Source organism: Colletes latitarsis, chromosome 14 (genome assembly GCF_051014445.1).
Source record: "Colletes latitarsis isolate SP2378_abdomen chromosome 14, iyColLati1, whole genome shotgun sequence".
In the NCBI taxonomy this organism is placed as follows: Eukaryota; Metazoa; Arthropoda; class Insecta; order Hymenoptera; family Colletidae; genus Colletes; species Colletes latitarsis.
The window spans coordinates 26,903,319-26,919,641 of NC_135147.1; the positions used below are offsets into that span (position 1 = coordinate 26,903,319).

General features: G+C 40.6%; 1 protein-coding gene across 4 annotated transcripts in view; it reads left to right on the forward strand.

The window, feature by feature from the left end:
* Window positions 1–16,323, forward strand: part of Corn (microtubule-binding protein cornetto) — a 44,804-nt gene that overhangs the window by 10,121 nt on the left and 18,360 nt on the right. The window contains exon 1 of one of the 4 annotated variants that reach the window (XM_076781497.1): window positions 4,805–5,045. The exons of 2 other annotated variants lie outside the window; for them this stretch is intronic. The gene's annotated coding sequence lies outside the window, so the exon portion shown is untranslated. Of the gene's footprint in view, window positions 1–4,804; window positions 5,046–12,286; window positions 12,296–16,323 lie in introns of those variants that run through there. One more of the 4 variants, XM_076781499.1, reaches the window with a different exon arrangement.

Sequence of the window (16,323 nt, forward strand, 5' to 3'; positions counted from 1 at the left end):
GCTTGTTTTATTTCGTTTTCGCTAGATCAGCCAAATTACGTAAACCTATCGAACCGCGACACCCATGATAAAAAAAAGAAAAATTATCTATCGACTTTCTTTATTGACATTTAAGGCGAACGTTGTCGTTTTTTGATTTTCACGATAGTTTTTGTTTTCCTTTCGTTGTTACGTATGTACACGGCGAATAATTTGCCAGCAGTACAAAAGCTGCGTGACGCGTGAAATTAAATCGAACCGCGGGAATATTGACGCAACAGTTTTCAAACGGTCGTCCACGTATAAAAAGCTTTTCGACAGGAGCAAGAGTAACGGTAAAAGTGGGACTTTCTTTCTTTTCCGTTCTCGTACGTATGAACGATGGTTGTTTAATGTTTACGCTGGACGAGAATAATTTACGGGCTGTGCGCGTCTGGCCGGGTCTCCCCCTTTCCAGCCACGATGCAACTTCTGATATCATTTCCGTGGCGAACAGATAAACCATTCCCCGTGAATCTCTGTTATCTAAAACTAAACAAGGAGAGGGGGGAGATTTAACCAAAAACCACCAGACGAAACTTTAAAATATTTTATTTGAAACATTTCATCAGTACGTGAAATTACATTCGTAACGATTCGAATCGAAACCACGGGCGTTAAAGAGACAAGAAGAATACATTGTTATGCGATGTTACGACGCATTTGCGGTTTTGGACGGTAAAAAGACACTCTAACCTCGCTCGGGGTTGGAGGGGGCTCGATAAGTTGTTTGTCGAAGGGATATATTATTAATATCGTCTGCGGTAGCGCCGAACGCAGACACGAGAATGGTTCCCCGTCCAGTCGCGTGGGGGCTAATCCCGCGTTTTCATATCCACTCCCAAGGGCGTAGAAGTACAGCGACTGCAGTCGCTAGACGCGTAAAATTCCTATCTAGATAGAGGCGAGGAAAATATATCTAATAGTTTATCCGTTATTCGTTAAATAAAAATAAAAGAAAATTGAATTGTAAATTGATCGTGTGGGTCGGGATGCGTATCGTGACTTCCAGGCGTGGGTCGTCTCTGCGAATGCGCGCGCACGTTTGCGAGATGTGCACAAAGCACACTCGGTCGACACGGTGACCCTCGAACGCTGTTAAGAATCATCTCATTAAGTGGACGCTCGAGTAAAAACACGAACCGAAGTTGGGGTGTTGCGTTTTTTCCATCGTCGTTAAACGTACACGATACTCGAGTCGATTAGGACGCAGTTGATCCAATGATGGATACGACATAATGGTTAAACTGTAGGCTGCACGCTTTGCACGAAACTCGACGCCAGCGAATCTGGGTTAGGTTAGGGCCATCGTTCGAACGAAATGTTTCGAACTCTTTGTTCGTTTCAAAACTAGTTATGCAAATAATTTCTGGCACGAGTTATATTCCCCCTGCAGTATTTAGTAAACGTTGCTGACTTCTATAGAGGTTAGGTTAAAAAGTAGAGTCGCGAAAAGAGAGGCTCGTCGATGCGTCGCAATTGATGTGCGTCCGTAAATGGAAGACAGAGATAGGCGAAATACTATATGGGGCGTATAGAAAATGCACGTGAAAAACGCGTAGCTGTGAAAACAATGGCGGTGAAAAGCAGTCGGTTCTCCGCTTAGAACGAAACAATGGATATATACATCCAGCGATGGAAATAATTATTAAACGAGGGCCTGCAAGTGATCTTGATTGTCAGATACGAAGACTCGAGCGTACGTATCGCGCCCTGTTCCTCCCCCGCGGTTATAAATTATGCAAAGTGCTTTCCGCTCGTATTATCCTCGACGATTTTCTGCGGCTTGTTCCCATCGTTGACCGTAAGAGAAAGCGTGCCCGTAGTTTGGCAAATCTTATTCGATAAATTTCGTTGGTGGAATACAGTTTTAAAAAAGCGTTTCGACGTTTCGCGAAAATATAGATTCTTTCGTGTGAACCGTTCTCGCGCCATTGCGAGCTTTACAGTTAACCGGGAAGCATCCAAGATGGCCCATTAATTTAGTCGCGATCGTACGGTATCGTGACGATAGTCGATTCTGAATTATCTATTGTCTCGCGATATCAGCGAGGTTCGATCTTTTTATTATTAGCGACGTTCTACATTGGCGCGTGGGAAACAAATGCTAAATCGAAGGGGGCATTCGTTTGATTCAATTGTTAATTAGTTTTAATCGGAAATGTAATCGCAGCTTTCCAAATCACGGTTCAGAACTTCGGATACGCGCGATTTTCGTAAAGGTTATTCCCGCGGACAAAGTGTGTTCCAAGAAAGACAATTAGTCGCGCTTGTCGCTCAATGGAAGTCGTTTAATCTTCCCCGGCGAACAGGTGCAATTAAGAAGCGTCTCCGAGCTTTCACGATAGCACAATAAAATATCTTTATGGGACGATCGGACCGTGGATACGCAGTTTACTTTCGCGACGGAGGTTCGTCCTTTCTGGGCACGCATAATCGAAGAAAGCGACTGTGAGAATGGTATGTGTGAATAGAATGTACGCGCGTGTCTCTTTCCTTTGTTCCGTCGCCGCGCCATCTGCATTGAATTTTTAATTGCACGTTGTTCCCGGGCTTTTATATTTCGCGCACTCGTATCGCGAATTGTATCTAAATACCCGAACAGCGGTTATGCTGCTCGAAATAATTAGATCTCTAGAAGACGTTGATATCGCGGAATTTTCTACCTATTATCTTCCAGCAGCCCTGGTATAATGATAATTACAAACTTTATTGCGTACTTCGAGAACATTGAAATTCTAACAATTTTTTCTTTTATATTTTTAATATAAATTAATTATATTAAATATTGATTTAATATAAAATTCTTATAATTATAATAAAAGTACTAGTACGGTGGTCTCCGAGTACGCGTTAACAAGTATAATTAATCTTTTGTTTGCTAATTGACCCAGTTTACAAGATCATTTGAAATTATTAAAGTATTGTCCAATACAGAATTGTGGAAAACGTAATCCGAATGCACTTGCCACGATACGATCGCATCTGATCACACTGTAATTACACTGTAACCGCGTGGTAATTACACGATAATTAGACAGTTATTACACGCTTGAAAATTTATGATTATGATTGCACCGCAATAAAATAACAATTATCGCGCGATTACGCGTAATCGTATCGTGGCAAATGTAATTACATATTTCTTTTTGTATCCAGTGTAAAGTTTGCAATGAATAATAAGGTGGATGCTGGAAAACCTTTGGACCTAACCTATCAGTTTATGTATCTTCTATCTATATAGAATGATTCTAGTAACCAGGTCAGGTTATAGTTCTCTTCTCAACAAAGATAGAAGAAAATTGTAGAAAAGTATCGTGATTTAATGATCTTGCATCGTCACTTCCCGTTCTCGCCACCAGAGGGGTCGCCCTCTCGCAAGCACTGACTAACCCTTCCGTTCGTATATATACTCTCCTCGACCACGATCTCTATTATCTTACGATACGAGAGTTAGTTTCGTAAATCAGCTCCTGGTAGTTGTGTGAAACGAATTGAGGATTTATTCGTGGCCGAACGGGGGGAGGAAGTTTACGGGACACGTGGACGCGGGGGGTGTTTGCGTAAATAACTCGGAATCGACTGGAATTCTGCAAGTGTGGCATCGAAACGGCCGGATACCCGTGTCCATCTAAGAAACTCTCGTAAAGCGAGTCGGTTGCATGCACGAGCGTGCAGAAAGATGCTGGCAGTTAGGTCCGCCCACGAGAGTGCAGTTTCTTCCTCCGGTCGGTCCGCGGAGAATGATTTTAACGAGACGGTAAATATAACCAAGCCGTAGAACGGAACAGCAGGGCATCATTCCGAACGGTGGTGTGTTGCGTTAAATCGAGCGTGTTGTAATAAATGTTCCACCCCTGTCTACGAGCATTCACCAATCTTTCAGCGAGAAACGCGTATGCTCCCGAAAGTTGTTCTTCTCGGTTTCATTCAATCGAATCCGTCCCGACACCGAATACCTTCGAATAAAGAACAAACAGGATGATTCTACCTATCAGGTAGAATTCTAACAATAAACCCTACCGGAAAGGTTTCAGGGTACAAAGCTTTCTTCCGTGTTTTATCTGGTCTTCAATGACTTCGATGATCTCCATAAGGGGGGTGGGTGGTTCGTATAACAAAATAGCTCTGTCGATGTAAACGGTTCCTCGTTAATCATCGGGTAGAGAATGCATTATACTAAAAACAAGTAGAACGATGCTGTCTAGTCTAAGCTCCACAGCTGTGGGAACCCATCGCTCATGCTCTATCTCTTTCAGCTCAGTAATAGGTCCTGCAGGACTGGAAACTGATTGACGTCGCATTATGGCTGATTTACACTGCCCGTCAGCCATCTATTAAGACATTCTTCGAAGAGATTGCCAGACCGAACGGTGACAGACAGTTGCTGCGAATACCTTCGAACAGTTGCCAGTCGTACGGTATGAATCAGCCTTTATGGCCGTCCCCCACATAAACGGTAGTACAGGATGGTAAAAATTTTTAAATCGTAAAGGGGAGCGACTGTCTGCGTTGGAAGTTTTCTCGCGAGTCACGTGGTTCGTTCAAGCTGGACCATGGTCAGAAAAGTTTGAGAAACACTGTCCCTGATGGATCAGATCCGCAGAACGGCCGACAGGGGGCGCGATTCGGGGGCTCGCGAATCCAGCGAGAGTCTGCGGTCAGGTCAGGCCGCGGAGAATGATTTGAACGGGATGGTAAATATATCCGCGAGCCGGACGAGCGAGAGAGGAAGCCTAATCCGAGAGCGAGGACCGTGGTCGCGCTTTCAGAAGGGAGAGATCGCTTCGTCAAACGAAGAAACGCGACTCCGCTGGCCACTCTGCATTCTGCAGAGGCCATTTACCGGGCTTTTGGCTCGGTTGGGTGAGGTTAGGTTCCCTCGCTGGGCCAGCGTCTCTTATTCATCACCCACGTGGCCAGTTGAAATAGACGATCGGTGACGGTTCGCTTCGCCCACCTTCGAGGCGCACGTCTTAACACCAGAATTCAGATTCGTTCATTAACGAATTAGGATCCATTAACAAGTAAAATTTTGATTTTACACCATTTTAAGCTACATAACCTAACATTTGTTTCAGCACTTATTTTTTGCAACCTTCTTAAAATTAACGTCAGATCAAAACCGTATAATATTCTGCAAAAGTGAGATTTTGATTTCAGACCATTGTAAGCTACATAACCTAAAATTTCAGTACTTATTTTTTGCAACCTTCTTAAAATTAACGTCAGATCAAAACCGTATAATATTCTGCAAAAGTGAGATTTTGATTTCAGACCATTGTAAGCTACATAACCCAAAATTTGTTTCGGTACTTATTTTTTGCAACCTTGTTAAAATTAACAACGTCTTAACGTTAGATCAAAACCGTATAATATTCTGCAAAAGTGAGATTTTGATTTCAGACCATTCTAAGCTACATAACCTAACATTTTTGTTTCAGTTATTTCCCTCGACATCTTAACTTGAGAATTAATTTTTCTATCCTAATAGTACGTTCTGTCGCCCATAGGTGACGTGGTAGTCAGTGTTGAGAATTAGTTGAGAACTGCATGTTTCGACGCTCGAGATCGGAGAACTCGGTCGCGTGTCATTACGTTGGTGTCACGATCAGAGACACACGGTGTTCCTCAACGACGCTTAGGCAGGCTGCAAATAACTCGGAGGAGGTCCGTTCGGGGTGCGGTGCCAAAGATTTGCTGTTTTTAAGTCGCGACACGTGGAGACCGGGCATTTTTATCGCGGCCTGATAGGAGACCACAACGTCCGCTAATAATATCGCGGTTCCTTCCGCGTTAACGAACCCGAAAGTTAATTATACGAGGGTGATCGCCAATGGGACCTTTCGATCCGTGGGGAATGTTTTTATTAACGCATCTAAAACCGTCGTTTATCGATGTATATTTATTAGTTATTAATATTCCTCGACCCCCTCGGGCTCTGTCAAGGTCGTATTTATGTCCTCCAATAAAACTCTTCGTTTATTTAACAATCGTTCCTATGGCTTTAAAACATTTACAGAAATTATAATTTCATTTCTAAATAGGACGTCACGATTATGTCTGTAAGGTATTTAAGACCAAGAATGTCCCAAAATACTGCGTCCGTTTGAGTAAGCGAAACGCAGAAACGTCGAGCGGACAAAAATAAATAAAGCTGACGGTTTGGCTTTTAAAAAAGTCTACGAAACAGTGTTTCGCTCGACTCTCGCGATCAAAACATTCCGCTTTTAACGCTTGCTGATTTACACATCGACCAGTGTGCAAATCAGCCCGAAGTCGAAATTCCTCTCGCGTGAAAAATCGATTCTTTTCCTCTGTTCGATTTCTCGGCTCGATTATACATTAACGAACCGATCGTTATAACTATACACGTGCTGCATGTTCTTTTTCTCTCCCCAAGTACCCAAGCATTACAGGCGGTTCGCGTTGATCCGAGCGGAGCATAAAACGCCGAGTAAATACGAAGAGAACAGCAGGGTTATTGCGAGTAGATTTATACGGATAGCAGCGCACACGTGGCGAGACGTGCACACTCGCCCTCGGTGAACCCCACACGATTCAGTTCCCCCGGGGGGGCGCCCCACCATGCGACAGTCATTGAGTCATCGAACGCGTGGAACAGAAACGTTAGCGCGGTTCGTCTGCGACGCATTCAATTCGCACGATCGGGGTATTAATTGTGGGACTCACGTAGCATGCACGCGAAATACACAGGCGTTCAAGCAGCGGTTCTTAACCTTTTATTTACCACGAATCACCCTTATAAATAACTTTTTTAAATGTCACGATACATTAAAACCCTCCAATCCGTTTGGAAACATCACTAACCTCACATTTTATTTTCGGTAAGGAATTTTTTTCTCGGAAATGCGTAGAAATTCGAAAGTATGTCTGTTGACCAAAAATGATTGTAATTGACCCCTGCAACTGAAAATAATTTTTTTAGAACAATTTGAAACTTTTCAATTTCGCCGAAAAATTTAGGAATCTACTTGAATTTTTTTCTCGGAAATGCGTAGGATTTCGAAGGTATGTCTGTTGATCAAAAATGATTGTAATACACCCCTGCAACTGAAAATAATTTTTTTAGAATGATTTGAAAAATTTTTTTCTCCGAAAAATTTTCCGGTCGGTATGGCAGTCAGATTGGGCTACGAAAGTCCATAAGGTGTAAGGTCTACTCGTATATACCTCGTCTGTGGTCCTGCGAAGGTTAAGAATAGATTTTCAGTGCCGTAGGTCAGGCTGTTAGACGTCTCAAAGTGCAAACGTACAAGATGTACGTTTCGATACGAAGAATTCCATTCCAACACGAAAGAATTCATCGATTGTTTAGGATGTTCGAGGTTATACAGCTTCCTATATTCTTGTTTGATTCTACAATAGGTTAGATATTGGTAGCAATGGTGGCTAAACTGGCAGATTATTTCGCATCGACAAAAGTAAGAAAAATGTTACAATGTGTAAGATAAAAGACTCAGCCTTATAGTTTTTACTTTGACAAAGTTTGGCCACCACTGTGTTATGGGAATACATCAAAAGGTTGTATACAGAGTTTAGTTTAATGCATCGTTGGCAGAGTTTACAGAGTATACAGAGTTTAGTTTAATGTATCGCAGAGATTACAAAGAAAAAGGAATTTTAAACTCGCTTATTTTGAGCCACGAAAGCGTTAACCTTCGACGCGTGGACTGCGACGAAGAATTTTGTTCCTTTTGAGCCCGGGCCATCTGCGGCCACGCCATAATATTTGTACAGCAATGCGGCGCAGTCGGTATGCAAAGAACGCCACGCATCGAGTCGCCTTGCATCGGCGTCGCAGTCGCGATAATTGTATTGGAATCGAAAATATATTTTCCGGCGCCTCGAATCAACCAACGTTTCAATTTACCTTATAAGCTACGTAATCTTATTCAATGCATCATAGCAACTATCACGTGTTCTTTCAAATTGCTGCATGCAACGTTGCTGCATCAACGAAGGCAATAAATTGCCACACGATACGAAGCAAAGCTTATAGTCGACGTTCTTAAACGTCGGGTAGGGCTTCCCTTGTCATCTACCATTCCATTCATGACACTTTTCATCCAGCAGCTTAGAAAGCTATACAGAGTGTTCGGCCACCCGTGGGAAAAATTTTAACGAGGGATTCTGGAGGCCAAAATAAGACGAAAATCAAGAATACCAATTTGTTGATGGAGGCTTCGTTAAAAAGTTATTAACAATTAAATTCAAGAATTTCAAATCGTTCGGGAAAAATTATTTTCGGATGCGGGGGTCATTTACAATCATTTTTGGTCATTACACATACCAACGAAATCCTATCCACTTTCGAGAAAAAAAATCGAGAAGGTACTGAAAATTTTAGACGAAATTAAAAAATTTAAAATCATACTAAAAAAATTATATTTAGTTACAGTGGGTAATTACAATCATTTTTGGTCATTACACATACCCCCGAAATCCTACGCACTTTCGAGAAAAAAATTCCTAACCGAAAATCTAATTTGGCGCCTAAATTTTTCGACGAAAAAAAAAGTTGCAAATCGTTCTGGAAAAATTATTTTCGGTTGCGGGGGTCAATTACAATCATTTTTGGTGAATAGACATACCCCCGAAATCCTACGCGTTTTCGAGAAAAAAATTCGAGTAGGTAGACAAATTTTTGAAGAAAATTGAAAAATTTCAAATCGTTTTGGAAAAATTATTTTCAGTTGCGGGGGTCAATTACAATCGTTTTTGGTGAATAGACATACCCCCGAAATCCTACGCGTTTTCGAGAAAAAAATTCGAGTAGGTAGACAAATTTTTGAAGAAAATTGAAAAATTTCAAATCGTTTTGGAAAAATTATTTTCAGTTGCGGGGGTCAATTACAATCGTTTTTGGTGAATAGACATACCCCCGAAATCCTGCGCATTTTCGAGAAAAAAATTCAGAACCGGTGGAATTTTAAACGTTAATAACTTTTTAACGAAGCCTCCATCAACAAATTAGTATTCTTGATTTTCGTCCTATTTTGGCCTCTAGAATCCCCCATTATAATTTTTCCCACGATGGCCGGACACCCTGTATATTCATTATAAAGCGTCCGAGAATAATTAATTATCAATTAGTTCCCATTATCCCATTTCTATAATCGTATGGTAAGATCGATTCCTTGGTAAGAGTTTCCATGGGAATTGTGTCGGGATGGTAAAAGCGTCGATCGATTAAAAACTCGTTCGATTCGACAACAAAATGGGCGTTGACGGGGATCTCATAGCAGACTTGGAACAAAAGAGGCGAGAGAAGTGGTTTCGTTGCTGGTCGAGGGGCACCCATATGTTCCTTGATCGCTGGATAGTTCCGTGGCGACCGAAAAAGCTACTCGAGACTATCTCGAGTGTCCATGAGCTTAATGTAAACGGCGCTGAAAGCGTAATACGACCAGACTCTGGCAGATGGCTTTGATTTCGCCACGAAACTTCGCTGCACAGGTCACCGATCCCCCTAGACCGTTGTTCCTTACTTAACCCTAATGTGGTTTATTGCTCTAACAGAGTTTCGTGTTTCGCACACCTACGATTAAGTCGTAAATTTCAGACTAACGCGAGTTGCTAACGTTCCTTAGTTACGGTGGAGGTTAATCCAGAGTACGTATTTTAGATCCGTTTGTACATTAGCTTTCATTGGTTATTCGAGCAATCTTTTTTCTCGGTTCTGTTTACACGTGAATTATAGATATTGTGCTTTATTACATTATAATACATATTTAATCATTCGATGTTGAATAACCTCGGTGAACGTTCCGTGCGTGCACGGAATGCTTTGGCTACGAGTGGCGCGCCCCCTAGGAAATAACCGTAGGGTCACGTTTGTTTCTTTAAGTTCGCTTGAATATCACTTCATCCAAGACCGTCACTAGAACCACCAGTGCCCCAGTGCCACTGAGATGTGATAAATCACGTCTCTCGATAAATTTTTTGAACGTCTCTTTATTTTTCTTCGCTCGAATCGTTCGCCTCCAGGTGTTGAAATTTACCAGTATACAGAATTTCAATAAAATCAGCGAGCGTCTTGCACTCCCCTCGTTAGTTCACGACCATCCATAAAATAAAGTATCCATGACTTATCGAACTCTGCTCAACTGCTTTCCCTTTCTCGTTGCCGCGATTTGTCTCTTTTGGCAGGCATTGGTCGCCCAGTGAGAATTCGACCAGCGATAACTTCGGGCCATTGCAACGCGTCTCGTTCGTTGCACGACCTCCAGACTCGTTGTTGCCTTTTTTGGTCACGTCTTCGCCGTCGTCCGAACTTTCGTCGACTGATGATGCAACCGGTTCGCATCATCGCGCACACCGGGGATCGTTGACTCACTGGGTCACTTTGCTCCTCTCCGTCGGCGCCGGAGTTATTGTTCTTTGACGTTAATGGCGGGAAAGCTGAGAACTCGATGAATGACCGTGACGCGAACGAGGGATATTCGTTTTCCTGAAATTCCAGAAACACTCGCGCGTTTCCTTTTCGGGTTCATTAGTCAGTCGCGAACTTCGGTACGATTAAAACGAGGTTTGAAACTTTTAATCGTTCTGTATAGGTTATAGGGTGTTCGGCCATCTTTGGGAAAAATTTTAATGGAGGATTCTAGAGGCCACAATACGACGAAAATCAAGAATAGCAATTTGTTGATGGAATTTTTTTCTCGAAAATGCGCAGGATTTCGGGGGTATGTCTATTCACCAAAAATGATTGTAATTGATCCCTTCGACTAAAAATAATTTTTTTAGGACGATTTGAAACTTTTCAATTTTCTTGAAAAATTTGTCTACCTGCTCGAATTTTTTTCTCGAAAATGCGTAGGATTTCGGGGGTATGTCTGTTCACCAAAAATGATTGTAATTGATCCCTTCGACTAAAAATAATTTTTTTAGGACGATTTGAAACTTTTCAATTTTCTTGAAAAATTTGTCTACCTACTCGAATTTTTTCTCAGAAATGCGTAGGATTTTGAGGGTATGCTTATTGACCAAAAATGATTGTAATATACCCCTGTAACTGAAAATAATTTTTCCAGAACGATTTGAAATTTTTGAATTTAATTGTTAATAACTTTTTAACGAAGCCTCCATCGACAAATTGGTATTCTTGATTTTCGTCTTATTTTGGCCTCTAGAATTCCCCATTAAAATTTTTCCCAGGAGTAATTTGTTTTAACGTGGATATAACAATTATCGTTAAATAAAATAAAATAAATTTAACGCGTTCACTGTCCGGGCTCACAGAGGCGTATCTAATAACGCGACGCTGTGACCCGTATACGGATCACGGACTGTGAAAGTGTTGAAATATAAATTATACATTGAAAATTTTAGTCATGGAATAAACTATTTTAGAACTGTGTTTATCGATCCGTATGTCAATTGAGATCGGTTAATTCCGTGCATCCCCAAATTTTAGTTGGAAATTAGCCATGACCGAAACTCGAAAGAGTCCTGTGTAGAACTTGAATTCAGCCACAAGTGGAATCCCGTATCGGTGTTGAGAGTTGGACCGTGTCCAAGTTTTAAGTAGAACTCTCGAATCCTCGCGTCACCGATAGAATTCGAATCTACTCATGCGAAAAAATGTATTATAATACCGTAGCTTGAACTTTGCGTTTCTGCGATTTATATTTGAATACACGAACCGGTTACGTTGAAAATCGACAAATTCCCGAACGTACGGATTCGATTGCAAGTAATTTTTCAAATCTATACTATTTAATTTTCTTTAAATCGGCCGCCAATTGTGAAATAGAAACTCATCCACGTTGTGACTCACCGACAAATAATTTGTCTTACAATTAGTACGTACGATTATCGAACGTAGGAGTTATTATACCGCGGGTTTGCGCAACCGAATTTTACGTAACGCTAATTTTCAAAGAAAACTGAAATTTTATTTCTCTCTTGTAAGACGAGGAAGTTACGTGAGTGGAGAAGAATAATCGATTGTTGTGCACGAGCACCGTGCGAGCGAATGTATTTCTCATCAATTTATTTTATAGTTCCATAAAAATGTTAATTTCGTGCATCGTACGATCCCAAAACCGTATGTTTCAAGAGTCGGTGGTACGTGTCTACGAGAAACTGTTACGCCTCGTGTTGTGCACGGTTGTGCAGTTACACACGTTCTGAAACTAGAGACGATGCGCGCGCAACTTCTCTGACCAAGGAAGAAAGGGGTCGAAAGGCTTGTTCAGTGTCGACAGTTCATTAGAGAAGCTGGGACAGAATAAAGGGATCACGCAACAGGGTCGGTCGCGTTACACGTTCGTCGTTTTCGCGTTACACGCGCCGTGTCTACCTTATTTGGTTTCGTTTTCCAGCCACGAAATTGCATAAAAGGCTTCCTGCACGAACTTCTACGCCGCCATCGCTTTTATGCGCCCCGTGCATAATGCAATAATCCGTTTAACGCTTATTGTCGTCAACGTTTCCGTCGTACGACTTAATTTAACATCCGACGGCCGTTCCACGTGTCGCCGTTCTCGATCCAGCTCGATTCGAAGAGGTTATGGTCGAAATATTTCTCTAATTCGGTTTTTAATATTTCAAGTCGTAATTTCTTGCAAGTGTTTGAAAACCACTGGTTCGAACGCTTGAAAAAAAAGGCTTCTTCGAGGACGAAATCTGGACCGAACGAGTCGACGTAGAAATCTGCTAAGAACGCTCGTTTCCAGCTGGCTCGATTCGCGGCGGCTTGTACGAGTTGAGCTTTTTTTTTTCTGTCGGCTCGTGTTTGCTTCTGGGTTAAACGCAGATCTAAATACGAAACGTAAGCGACTGCGATACTCTTGCCAGGAGGGACCCGACAACCCGACGCTCGAGATGTATTACGCCCGACCGTATATACAGGGTGGTACGCGTCGCTCGAACACATTTCTGAATATTCATTTTCTACGGTGATTCGAGAGATATTTCTAGTCGAGGCGTGTCTCGTGCTGTAAACTTCTAATTCCATGCAATCGAGCATGCGATAATACTTGGCGCGTTCTGTTACTATTGATTTAAGATGGCGAAAGCGTCTAGGCAACGACTGTCGACTTCCATCCGCGAAAGATTATAAAAAGGCCTTGACATCGAATGGTACGAGGTAAAGAGAGGCCATAGTCTTTATTAATGTAATCCGAAACGTCTGGGTATACATACAGGGTATTCGGTCTTGGGAAAAATTTTAATAGGGGATTCTAGAGGCCAAAATAAAACGAAAATCGAGAATACCAATTTGTTGATCGAGGCTTCGTTAAAAAGTTATTAACGTGAAAAGTTTCGCCAGTACTGAATTTTTTTCTCGAAACTGGGTAAGATTTCGGGGGTATGTCTATTCACCAAAAATGATTGCAATTGACCCCCGCAACTAAAAATAATTTTTTTAGAACGATTTGAAATTTTTTAATTTTATCGAAGAATTTGTCCAACTATTCGAATTTTTTTCTCGAAAACGCGTAGGATTTCGAAGGTATGTCTATTGACCGAAAATGATTATAATTGGTTCCTGCAATCAAAAATAATTTTTTTAGAACGATTTGAAATTTTTTAATTTTATCGAAAAGTTTCACACCTATTCGAATTTTTTTCTGGAAAGCGGGTAGAATTTCAGGGGTAGGTCTATTGACCAAAAATGATTGCAATTGACCCCCGCAACTAAAAATAATTTTTTTAGAACGATTTGAAATTTTTTAATTTTGTCGAAAAGTTTCACACCTATTCGAATTTTTTTCTGGAAAGCGGGTAGGATTTCAGGGGTAGGTCTATTGACCAAAAATGATTGCAATTGACCCCCGCAACTAAAAATAATTTTTTTAGAACGATTTGATATTTTTTAATTTTGTCGAAAAGTTTCACAACTATTCGAATTTTTTTCTGGAAAGCGGGTAGGATTTCAGGGGTAGGTCTATTGACCAAAAATGATTACAATTGACCCCCGCAACTAAAAATAATTTTTTTAGAACGATTTGAAATTTTTAATTTTGTCGAAAAATTTGTCCAACTATTCGAATTATTTTCTCGAAAACGCGTAGGATTTCGAGGGTATGTCTATTGACCGAAAATGATTATAATTGGTTCCTGCAATCAAAAATAATTTTTTTAGAACGATTTGAAATTTTTTAATTTTGTCGAAAAATTTGTCCAACTATTCGAATTTTTATCTCGAAAACGCGTAGGATTTCGAAGGTATGTCTATTGACCAATAATGATTGTAATTGACCCCTGCAACCGAAAATAATTTTTCCAAAACGATTTGAAATTCTTGAATTTAATTGTTAATAACTTTTTAACGAAGCCTCCATCAACAAATTGGTATTCTTGATTTTCGTTTTATTTTGGCCTCTAGAGTCCCCCATTAAAATTTTTCCCAGGGTTGATCGAGCACCCTGTATATCTCGCGTTCAACAGTGTTAGGGTACTGACGTCTCGTCTGCATTGCGGATAGCTTCATTAGGATTTGATAAAATACTCGCTAGTATCTGCCCTGCTATAGCAATACACAGATTCATTATTTAAAAGGAAATTTCACACGCAATATTTTTATATACATATGTTGTATATGAATTGTACGAAGTACACACATGTACTTGTAATATGAATTGTAAAATATATGGCTGGGAGAAGGAAGGACAAGTTCTAGAAATGGTATTAGGTCAGACATAGTCTGAAGCGAAAATTACTCGATACCGAACGCATTCACGTTCACCTAACTCGCGGTACCACATCTTTTTATTTTTTTTTATCTCTGGCTCGATCTTTCTTTCTCCTCACAATACAATCTCTTCTAAATAATGCGATTTCACGTCTAAACTGAGTTTCGCTAACGAGTAATATCGTCCAATTAATAATCTCCGATTTTTATGAAACTAATCACGGCAGACATTTTCGTTGCGTAGTTCTCGTAACTTTTAATTGACGGGTGTTATAACAAATCAGCGTTTCCCAGGGATGCTGATGGATTCTTTCATCAAAAGAACGAGATTACACGTTGCGGATCTGTATTATTTTAATCGCGACATACTTTCCAGTATGAATGCAGGAATTGTGTTTATAAAGCAACTTAAATGGGCTTATCGGATATATTAGTTACAGTTAGGCGCTTCGTTAATTTCATAACGTTTCATATTATCTTGCTTCTGATCCCTTGCCATTCGAGACAAATGAGAAGTAGAATAAATTAATGCTGAAAATATGTGCAGATCAAACGATTTTTAATTCAATTTATATTTGAAATAAGAGATTGTTATTCGGACGATGTGTTCTCGCAAAACCAGTGTTTACAGATTCATTTTAGGAGGGTTTTAAACGCGTTTACCACCCCGTATATCGAGGTTCGGCATTGTCTGTACACGTGGCCTCATTAACAGGCGTGAGTTTCTCCGCTTTGGGGGTGGTTCAGCACGCTCTATTCGTCCCACTGTATTTTGTTAATTGCATCCGCCCCGATCGACTTTCCGCGCTCCGTTTCGTCCCTTTCCTTCCCGCTTTCACGTCGACCCTTTTGCCGCCTCGTTATGGCTCATCTTTCGCATCGTCGAGCCTTTATTATAAAATGATTATTACGATCCCGTCTCGATCCTTTGATCGTCAATTTAATAATCCAGAGAGTCCATTGAAATAGATTTAAAAATGAATTAATTAATTAGTCTGTGGCGACGCCACCAGAGGGGTCGCGCTCTCACAAGTGCTCGACCGACCCCTCGGTTACTATATACAGGGTGTTCGCCCCTGGGAAAAATTTTAATAGAGGATTCTAGAGGCCAAAATAAAACGAAAATCAAGAATACCAATTGCTTGAATAAGGCTTCGTTAAAAAGTTATTAACAATTAAATTCAAGAATTTCAAATCGTTCTGAAAAAATTATTTTCAGTTGCAGGGGTCAATTACAATCATTTTTGGTGAATAGACATACCCCCGAAATCCTACGCATTTTCGAGAAAAAAATTCCTCACCGAAAATCTAATTAGGTGCCTTTTTTCGACGAAAAAAAATAATTTCAAATCATTGTAAAAAAATTATTTTTAGATGCAGGGATCAATTGCAATCATTTTTGGTGAATAGACATACCCCCGAAATCCAACGCGTTTTCGAGAAAAAAATTCGAATAGTTAGACAAATTTTTCAAGAAAATTGAAAAGTTTCGAATCGTCCTAAAAAAATTATTTCTAGTTGAAGGGGTCAATTAGAATCATTTTTGGTGAATAGACATACCCCCGAAATCTTGCGCGTTTTCGAGAAAAAAATTCAGAACTTTCTGAACTTTAAACGTTAATAACTTCTTAACGAAGCCA